Source organism: Mastomys coucha, unplaced genomic scaffold, assembly GCF_008632895.1.
Source record: "Mastomys coucha isolate ucsf_1 unplaced genomic scaffold, UCSF_Mcou_1 pScaffold22, whole genome shotgun sequence".
In the NCBI taxonomy this organism is placed as follows: domain Eukaryota; kingdom Metazoa; phylum Chordata; class Mammalia; order Rodentia; family Muridae; genus Mastomys; species Mastomys coucha.
The window spans coordinates 4,169,601-4,181,038 of record NW_022196905.1 but is presented as its reverse complement, the minus strand read 5'-3'; positions in this window follow the sequence as shown (position 1 = coordinate 4,181,038).

The following is an 11,438-nucleotide window of genomic DNA, read 5'->3' as shown; positions in this document are numbered from 1 at the left end:
GTGGAGGTCCTTGATCCACTTGGACTTGAGCTTTGTACAAGGAGATAAGAATGGATCAATTTGCTTTCCTCTACATGCTAACCTCCAGTTGAGCCAGCACCATTTGTTGAAAATGCTGTCTTTTTTCCACTGTATGGTTTTAGCTCCTTTGTCAAAGATCAAGTGACCATAAGTGTGTGGGTTTATTTCTGGGTCTTCAATTCTGTTCCATTGATCTACCTGCCTGCCACTGTATCAATACCATGCAGTTTTTATCACAATTGCTCTGTAGTACAGCTTAAGGTCCAGGATTGTGATTTCACCAGAGGTTCCTTTATTGTAGAGAATAGTTTTAGCTATCCTGGGTCTTTTGTTGTTCCAGATGAATTTGCAAATTGCTCTTTCTAAGTCTGTGTAGAATTTAGTCAGAATTTTGATGGAGATTGCATTGAACCTGTTGATTGCTTTTGGCAAGATGGTCATTTTTACTATATTAATCCTGCCAATCCACAAGCAAGGAAGATCTTTCCAACTTCTGAGAACTTCTTCAATTTCCTTTGTCAGAGACTTGAAGTTTTTCTCAAACAGATCTTTTACTTGCTTAGTTAGAGTAACACCAATGTATTTTATACTATTTGTGACTATTGTGAAGGGTGTTTTCCCTAATTTCTTTCTCAGCCTGTTTATCCTTTGTGTATAGGAAGGCCTCTGATTTGCTTGAGTTAATTTTTTATCCAGCTACTTTGCTGAAGTTTTTTATCAGGTTTAGGAGCTCTATGGTAGAATTTTTGGGGTCACTTAAGTATACTATGATATCATCAGTAAATAGTGATAATTTGACTTCTTTCTTTCCAATTCGTATCCCTTTGATCTCCTTGTGTTGTCTAATTGCTCTGGCTAGGATGTCAAGTACAATATTGAATAAGCAGGGAGAGAGTGGGCAGCCTTGTCTATTACCTGATTTCTCTCCATTTGGTTTGATGTTGGCTACTGGTTTGCTGTATATTTCTTTTACTATGTTTAAGTATGGGCCTTGAATTCCTGATATTACAAAGACTTTTATCATAAAGGGATGTTGGATTTTGTCAAATACTTTCTCAACATGTAATGAGATGATCATATGGTTTTTTCTTTGAGTTTGTTTATATAGTGAATTACGTTAATGAATTTATGAATATTGAACCATCCCTGCATCCCTGGGATGAAGCCTACTTGATCATGATGGTTGATTGTTTTGATGCATTCTTTGATTTGGTTTGGAAGAATTTTATTTAGTATTTTTGCATCGATATTCATAAGGGAAATTGGTCTGAAGTTTTTTTTCTTTGTTAGGTCTTTATGTTGTTTAGGTATGAGAGTCATTATGGCTTCATAGAACGAATTGGGTAGAGTACCTTCTGTTTCTATGATGTGGAATAGTTTGAGGAGTATTGGTATTAGGTTTTCTTTGAAGGTCTGATAAAACTCTGCACTAAACTCATCTGGTCTTGGGCTTTTTTTTTGGTTGGGAGACTATTAATGACTCTTTATTTCATTAGCATATATGGGACTATTTAGATCATTGACCTGATCTTGATTTAACTTTGGTATCTGGTATGTGTAGAAAATTGTCCATTTCATTCAGGTTTTCCAGTTTTGTTGAGTACAGGCTTTTGTAGTAGAATCTCATGATTTTTTGGATTTCCTCAGTGTCTGTTGTTATGTCTCCCTTTTCATTTCTGATCTTGTTAATTAGGATACTGTCTCTGTGCCCTCTAGTTAGTTGGGCTAAGGGTTTATCTATTTTGTTAATTTTCTCAAAGAACCAGCTCCTGGTTTAGTTGATTCTTTGTATAGCTCTTTTTGTTTTTATTTGGTTGATTTCAGCCCTGAGTTTGATGATTTCCTGCCTTTGACTCCTCTGGGGCGAATTTGCTTCTTTTTGTTCTAGAGCATTCAGATGTGCTGTCAAATTGCTTGTATATGCTCTGTCCAGTTTCTTTTTGGAGGCACTTAAACCTATGAGTTTTCCTCTTAGTACTGGTTTCATTTTGTCCCATAAGTTTGGGTATCTTTTGGCTTCGTCATTAAACTCTAGAAAGTCTTTAATTTCTTACTTTATTTCTTCCTTTACCAATTTGTCATTGAGTAGAGTGTTGTTGATCTTCCATGTATATGTGGGCATTCTATTGTTTATGCTGTTATTGAGGAGCAGTATTAGTCCATCATGATCTGATAAGATGCAAGGAAATATTTCAATGTTCTTGTATCTGTTGAGGCCTGATCTGTAACCAATTATATGGTCAATTTTGGAGAAGGTACCATGATGTGCTGAGAAGAAGGTATACCCTTTTGTTTTAGGATAAAAAGTTCTATAGATATCTGTTACATACTTCTGTTTCATAACTTCTGTTAGTCTCACCATGCCTCTGTTTAGTTTCTGTTTCCATGATCTGTACATTGCAGAGAGTGGGGTGTTGAAATCTCCCACTATTGTGTGCTGTACAATGTGTTCTTTGAGCTTTAGTAAAGTTTCTTCTATGAATATAGATTCCCTTGCATTTGGAGCATAGAGATTCAGAATTGAAAGTTCCTCTTGGTAGATCACACCTTTGATGAATATGAAATGTCCCTCCTTATCTTTTCTGATCACTTTAGGGTGAAAGTCGATTTTATTCAATATTAGAATGGCTACTCCACCTTTTGTTCTTGGGATCATTGGCTTGGAAAATTGTTTTCCATCCTTTTATTCTGAGGTAGTGTCTGTCTTTGTCACTGAGGTGGGCTTCCTGTATGCAACAAAATGTTGGGTCCTGTTTACTTACCCAATCTGATAGTCTATGTTTTTTTATTGGAGAATTGAGTCCATTGATATCAATAGATATTAAAGAAAGGTAATTGTTGCTTCCTGTTATTTTTGGTTTTAGAGTTAGAAATCAGTTCATGTGCCTCTCTTCTTTTAATTTTGTTGGAAAATAACTTTTTTGCTTTTGCTAGGATGTAGTTTCCCTTCTTGTGTTGAAATTTTCCATTTATTACCCTTTGAAGGGCTTGATTTGTGGAAATATATTGTGAAAATTTGGTTTTGTCATGGAATACTTTGTTTTCTCTATCTATGGTAAATGAGATTTTTGATGGATATAGTAGCCTGAGCTGGCATTTGTGTTCTCTTAAGGTTTGTATGACATCAACCTGTGATCTTCTGGCTTTCATAGTCTCTGGAGAAGTCTGGTGTAATTCTGATAGGCCTGCCATTATATGTTACTTGACCTTTTCCCCTCATTGCTTTTAATATTTTCTTTGTTTTGTGTATTTGGTGTTTTGACTATTATGTGGCGGGAGGAATTTCTTTTCAGGTCCAGTCTATTTGGAGTTCTATAAACTTCTTGTATGTTCGTGGGCATCTCTTTCTTTAGGTTAGGGAAGGTTTCTTCTATAATTTTGTTGAAGATATTTACTGGTCCTTTAATTTGGAGGTCTTCACTTTTTTCTATACCTATTATCCTTAGGTTTGGTCTTCTCATTGTGTCCTGGATTTTCTGGATGTTTTGGGTTAGGAGCTTTTTGTGTTTTGAGTTTTGTTTGACTGTTGTGTCAAGGTTTTCTATGGTATCTTCTGCACCTGAGATTCTCTCTTCAATCTCTTGTATTCTCTTGGTGATGCTTGCATCTATGGTTTCTGACTTCTTTTCTAGGATTTGTATCTCCAGAGTTGTCTCTCTTTGTGATTTCTTAACTGTTTTTCCTTCCATTTTTAGGTCCTGGATGGTTTTGTTCAATTCTTTCTCCTGTTTGGTTGTGCTTTCCTGTAATTCTTTAAGAGATTTTTGTGTTTCCTCTTGAAGGACTTCTACTTGTTTACTTGTGTTCTCCTATAATTCTTTAAGATTCCTCTTTAAGGGCTTGACCTGTTTACCTGTATTTTCCTGTATTTCTTTAAGGGAGTTATTCATGCTCTTCTTAAATTCCTCTATCACTATCATGAGATATGATTTTAGATCCAAATCTTGCTTTTCTGGTATTTTGGGATATCCAGGACTTGTTGTGGTGAGAGTACTAAGTTCTGATGAAGCCAAGTAGTCTTGGTTTTTGTTGGTAAGATTCTTGCATTTGCCTTTCACCATCTGTTCATCTCTGGTGTTAGATGTTCTTGCTGTCTCTGGCTGGAGCTTGTTCCTCCTGTTTGTCTGTAAGCCTGTGTCAGCACTTCTGGGTGTTCAGCTCTCCTCAGGTAAGACCTGTGTGCAGTGGGCTGTGAATCAGTTGTCCCACTTGAGTCCTGGGGTCAGAACAATCCCTAGAGACTGACTCTCCACTTGTAGGGAAGAGGCAGACAGGGCCGTGGATCTGCGGAACCTCCTCCTAGGTGAAGAGGGAGGTAGAAAGGATCCTGCACTGGCTGCCCTGCTTTTTCTGAGGCTTGTGCCTTCTGGCTGGTCCCACCTTAGAAGGTTACCAGAGAGAAAATGGAGATCTCATCTGAGTCTCTGGGTTGGAGCCCTCCCCAAAGACAAGTTCTCTGCTTGCGGGGAAGGGGCAGATAGGGCTGTGGATCTGCAGAACTTCCTCCTAGGTGAAGAGGGAGGTAAGAAGGATCCTGTGCTAGCTGTCCTGCCAATTCTGAGGTCTGTGCCCCCTGGCTGGTCCTTCCTCCTCCTAGGTGAAAAGGGAGGTAGAAAGGCGCTTGATTCTTTTTACATAACATATTTGATAGTTATCATGCTCAGAAGGAGAAAGGAGCATGCTGGTACTAACATTCTTTGGGAAAGAATTGCTGTATGCTCTTCACTAAATGTGTAGTTTCAGTAGAAACAATAAAACTCAGAGAGCTGCTAGTCAGTAATGTAGATATGATCCACAATGCTGCCAAGCAAATCTAACAGTCTTCCAGCTAGGAAATCTCATGTGAGCTTCTATTGTGGTAATGGAGCAGACAAGGTCTTGACAAACTAATGTGAAGGGGGAGAAGAATCAGATTCCAATGGCTTGGAGTCATCAGCATTTCCTGAGTTTGTGCTGCCAAACTGCTTGTCCTTCAAAAGAAAAAAAAAAAGATGTAGAAATCCAGTATTGGGAATAAAAGAAGATATTAATGCAGAAGTCTAGAAACTTTTTATATAGTTGTTTAATTATAGACACAAGAGAAAGGTCAAAGCAAGATTATCAATGTAAAGTTAAAAGATAGTGTGAATTTCTATCTTCTGCAAAAGCAAGGAGCTTTGAATTGACATTTAAAATGTTCGGGTTTTGTATTAGTAGTCCATAACATGGATGATATTATGATTGCACATCCTAGCCTTGAAAATGTATCCTCTCAATTGTTACTTAACTTACAAAAACTCAATTTGATGGTTGCTCCTGAAAAGATTCAAAGAGTTCCCCCCATGCCTTCCTTGGCTTTTATCTATTTCTGACAAGAATAAGCCCCTGGGCTTCTCCATTATGGCAAAAGAGTCCTACTCCCTCATGGAATTACAATTATGTTGAATTGTTAACTGGCTCAAACCTTTCCTGTCTATTCTGGATCAGGACAGGAGGCTCCTCTTTTCTCTCTTGGAGGGACCTAGCAACCCTTCACTGGGGTAAACTAACATCACCTACTACAGAAAGTTATGGTTCTCCTTTCTGTATCAACTCTGGTATGGCATGACCCAAGGAAACTCCTTAGGGGCATAATTCTGTGGTCCCTTGATGGGGTCATAGGAGGGTTATGCTGGAATGGGCCCCTCATGTGGTTGCACCAGGCCCACTCTGATTTACTTCAGATTACCTCAAAGTTTGAGATTGCCTTCTGCCTCACCCTTTAGGAGAGAGGCTTAGCAAGGAGAACTTATAACAGGGAAGCAGACAAAATAATTCTACCATTCTCCTTATGACATTCTCAATAATTATGGGCAGATTCCATTAGCTTTCAAGAAATAGTGGTGGGGTGCACAGGCTCCTTGGATAATCACATGTCACCAGACAAATGTCTTTCTGCTTTGTCCCAGCTGCCAATTATAGTTAAAACATTTAGCATACTTAGCTCTTACCCCATCCCTAAGGCAACTGTCATCTTTTCTGATGCAAATAAAGCCAGATGTGTGGTTCTTATCCAAAGACCTGGGGAAAAGTACACAACTACCATAGCTCAGTGTATCTAGGTAAATTATTTGGACTCCTGAAAATTTTTGAGTGTTGCCAACAGGAATCATTTAATACTTTCCCAGATATCCAATATGCAGCACAAGCTGTTCTTACCCTTCATGTGATCTATCCAGAAGGATCTTGAGAATAGGGCACATTGCTGGTTCATGTCACACATAAGATCACATTCTAAATTGCCTGGCATGTTAGCAGAAGGAAATGAAAGAACTGATACCCTGATTGATTCTGGCTGTAGACATTGAATGCTAGAAGAAGCAAGAATATTATATAAGCAATTTCATTTTTCCCCTCAGAATTTACATAAGCTTCTTGTTCAAATTGCCCATGTTCCAATTTAATATCTTACAAGGTTCTGTGCAAAGTGTGTACTTCTTGCATCATTGGGGTCCCTTGGCAGATCAAGAGTTAACCCTAGAGGTGTGCTACTTAGTTCAGTCTGGCAAATAGATGTCACCCATTACCCAACCTTTGGTAATCTTAGGTATGTGCATGTTGTAGTAGTTACTTTCTCAACCTTTGCGTATGCGATGAGTAACCATGGCAGGTGAAAAGGCTTTGATGCTATTAAGACCCTGAAATCAACAACACTGGTAATTGGAATGCCTTGGGCACTCAAGACTTACAAAATAGATCAGCTTATTCATCTCAGCAGTTCAGTCCCTTTTTATCCTCATGGAAGATCAGTCACTCATTCTGGAGAGATATCTTATAATCTTCAAGGTCAAGTAATTGTAGAAAGAGAAAATCTCTCCTTGAAGTGAGCACTTGCTCCGGTCACCTCCCAAGAATCCAAAAGAGATCCGACCTAGCATTAGTGGAAAGTTTCATGTGAACTTTCTCTTTGATGAGAAAGGGCTGAGTCCTGCTTAAAAAAATTGGCTATTTTTGCTGAGGGACTGTACCCTTCTGTTAGTTAGATAGAGGAACCCAATAATCTCTCAATGGCAGCCATCAAGCTCCACTTCTGACAAGGAGGTAAAATTATGTTTTTGTTTTCCCCCAGGATGCAAGTGTACCAATATGGGCACCCTCAAGAGAAGTTCGCTTGGTCATGGAGCAGAGGATGATGACAGAGCCAGAAGAAGACCAGAACCAAGAGATATAATGTACATACTGTTTTTATTAATTTCTCATCAGCCTGGGAATGCTTTGGTGCATCTATCCTCCATTCTTTTTCCTGTGGCAGTTAACTCCTGAGCCTACTTTGTTTTTTCTCTTCCAATGTGAATTTGGGTTTGCCCTTCTTGGACTTAATCACTATTATACAATGATTAGAAGATACCTGGCTCATGGAGGAAATTCTCTTCTTTACCACAAATATCTCTTCTGTTAGCCCTTGTATCCAATTATACAGTATGACCATGGGGGACTTTCATGATAATCTAACCTATGGCACCATGTTAGGCATGGGACTTCAAGTTCCCCTTACTGATTACAAATCTACAAAGGATTCCCCAAGCATATCATGTTCAAAATATATAAAGAACTCAAGAAATTTGACACCAACAAACCCAAAAGCCCAATTTAAAAATGGGCCACAGAACTAAATATAATTCTTAACAGAGGAATCTTGAATAGCGTAAAAATACTTAATGTTCAATGTTCTTAGTCATCAAAGAAATATAAATCAAAACTACTCTGAGATTTTTCCATATACCCTTTAAAATAGCTAAGATCAAAAAGTCAAGCAACAGCATATGGTGGTGAGGATATAGAACAAGGGGAACAGTCCTGTTTTGCTGGTTAATGTGCAAACTTGTACAGTCACTAAGGAAATCAATTTGGCAGTTTCTCAGAAAATTGAGAATAGATATATCTCAAGACCCAGCTATACCACTTCTGGGCATATACCCAAAAGTTCTTCTACCATGCCACAAGGACACTTGCTCAAGTATGTATATAGCAGTTTTATTTGTAATAGCCAGACATTGGAAACAACCCAGATGTTCCTCAGTTGAAGAATGAATAAAGAAAATGTGATTCATTTACATAATGAAATACTAATTTACAGGCACCTGTATGGAACTAGAAAATATCATCCAAAGTTAGGCCAGACCTAAAAGGACACACATGGAATATGCTCACATAAATGGATAGTCTCCGTAAAGTACAGAGTAACCATGCTACACTACACAGACTCAAAGAAGCCAAATAACAAGGAGGACCCAAGGGGGAATACTTGAGTTCCCCTCAGAAGTGAAAGTAAAATAGTCATCAGATGTGGATGTGGGGGGAGTGGTTGGGGGAAGAATGGGGAGGAGAATAAGGTGGGGGAGAGAGACTAGAAATCAGAGATGGGAGATCTCTGGTCCAACTTGAAACCTATCCCATAGGCATGAACTAATTCCTCACACTATTAATGATACTCTGTCATGCTTACAGGTTGAAGTCTATTACAACTGTCTTCTGAGAGGTTTCATTCAGCAGTTGATGGAAACAGATGCTGATAACTTCAGCCAAACATTGGATGGAGCTCACAGAATCTTGTGGAAGGATCAGGGGAAGTACTGAGTGACCAGAAGGAGATAGGGACTCCACAGGAAGTCCAACAGAATCAACTAACCTAGATCCTTGCTGACTTACAGAGACTAAATCAGTAATCAAAGAGTGTACATGCACTAAACCTAGGCACCCACATATATATAGCAGATACCCAGCTTGGCATTTATGCAGCTCCCACAACAACTGGAGAAGAAGCTGTTCGTGACTTTGTTGCTTACCTGTGGATCTTGTTATTCTCACTGGGTCAGCTTATCTGGCCTCACTGGGATAGGATGAGTTTAATCCTGCATTGACTTCTTATGCCAGGTTGCTTGATACCTAGGGGGGATTCTTCCCTTTCTCAGAGGAGAAGGTGAGGGGGTTGAGGGAAGGCCTGTGTGAGAAGAGGGACTGGGAGGAAGGGGCTAGGAATATACCAGGATGTAAAGTTAATAACTAAATAATTAATGAAAAAATCTTCTATTTTTAAATTCTTTTTCACTGTTTAATTTGGCTTTTGCCTAGAAATAATTATTTCTAATATGCTTTTCAAATTTATTGACTCATTCCTACATTTATGCTAGCATGGACTCATCTATTTTTATTTCATATTTCTTATTTATTCATTGCTACATCAATGCCAATTGTAGTTTTAAATGTATCCTTTGTCTTGTATTCATTCAGTATGCTTCATCTCGTTTTGTGTATGACCTAACTCACTGCAAAAAGATGTTATCCTGTTGTCCATTTTTTTCTGTTCTAATTCTGACATCAGACCTGATTGTATATATTGTGGATGATCAAGTTATACCTCAGAGCCCCAGAGCACCAGAGAGAATAAGTAACGAGGAGGGCTCAATGGGGGATATAATGGATCTCCCTGGGAAGGGAACACAGGAGAGATTTTGTTAGTGGTCTGGGGAAGAGTGGGAATGGAACAGGACAGATAAGGTACAGGAGTGGGAGTAGAGAAAAACAATACAGGTAGGTAAGTGGAACTAGAGGGTATTTGGGGGTTGAGTTAGAATCATACTACAATTGAAAGTCCATGGAATCTAAGATGCTGACTAGCAGAGACTCCTAGTAATGGAGGATAAGGAGGCTAAACTGGCCATTCTCTGTAACCCACCAAGGCTTTCAGTGGACTTTCTGGGACACCAACTCAGTCACAAAACCCTTGATATGCAATTTGCCATGCCTAAAAGATGTTCTGGAGTAAAAGTGGCACAGAACATGTGGGAGCAGCCAACCAATGACTGGTCCAAGAAGCAAGGAGCCAATGCTGACACTACCTCAATGGCCAGAAGCCAGATGCTAGATAACCCAAAAACCTAGGATTGGAGGAAAACAGACTGTCAAAAGAAAGGTTAGTGAAATGATTCCTAATAATATTCTACTATACTCCTAGACCAAGTCCTACCATAAATGTTATCAGAGAGGCTTCATCTAGCAGTTGATATGAGCAAATGTAGAAATATGCAGCCAAACAAAAAATTAGGCAGAGCCTTGGAAATTCTGCTTGAAAAGGGATGAGATTGTAGGAGCCAGGAGGTCAAGGACATCACAAAAACACTGACTCAGAAAATCAAGTAACCAGGGCTCACAGTGGCTCATAGAGACTGATGCAACAATCAACAAGTCTGACCTAGGTCCTTTGAATATAAGTTATGGCTTTGCAGCTCAGAACTTGCAACACTGGGAGTAGGGGTGTCTCTGACACTTTTATCTGCTTTTAAGACCCTTTTCCTCTCATTGGGTTGCCTTATCCTGCCTCAATATGCGGGTAAGTGCCTATTCTCATTGTAATTTAATATTCTATGTTTGGTTGATACCCATGAGAGGCCTGCTCTTTTCTGAAAGTAAAGGAAAGAGGTTTAGATTTTGGGAGGAGAGGAGGTAGGATATAGGTACTGGGAGGAAAGGAGGATGGGGGAACTGCAGTCAGGATATAATATATGAGAGAAGAATAAATAAATTAATTAAAATTTAAAAAGCCAAGAACTTCTTTTAAGTGGACTTTGTATTTAAAGGAGATACATGTGTCTCAGCTTGAGTCAGGACCATACGAAAACATTCCTGAACTGAAACTTCTTCAAGAGCTGTATAATAGAAACAATCTAATATATTTTTGCTTTTCTCCTAATCTTAAATCCTGCTAAAAGAAAAAAAATAAAATATTTTTACTCAATTGAAGTATACTTGTCAAAATTGAATTGCCTATTGTGCTGGTAAATTTTGATGGTTAATTTGACAAAACCTAGAATCTCTTGATTAAGGAATAGTCTAGATTCTATTATCTTTTGGGTGTGTCTTTATAGCACAGAAAAAAATGATATGTAGAACCAGCCCGTTTTGGGTGGCACCATTCCCTAGACGAGGGACCTTGAACTATATAAAGGAGAGGTGAAGGTTAGATAAACAAGCAAGCAGTTAGGTAGCACTGTTTCATTTGTTTCTCACTATTCTTCACTGTGGATGTGGTGTAACCATCTCAAGCTCCTATCTCTGTAATTTCCTTACAGTGATGGACTGAATCCTGGGAATCATAAGCCAAAATAAATCCCTTCCTCTCCTAAGTTGGGCAGAGTATTTTATCATGGCAACAGACATGAAACTAGGTCACATATACAGAAAGCAAATAGTAAACAATGTAGAACTTAAGATTTTGACACAATTATTTATTTGCTCTTACTTTGAATTCTTCTACTATTGTGATATAGCATGGTGGACTGTTTCTTTCCTAGAAGGATACCTACTATCAGCATTTTTTAAAAAAAATATGCTGAGTAACTGGGACCAGCGGGACCAGGCACACAGGAACTCTGCCAGCCCAGTGACTTGGGTTCCTTCCA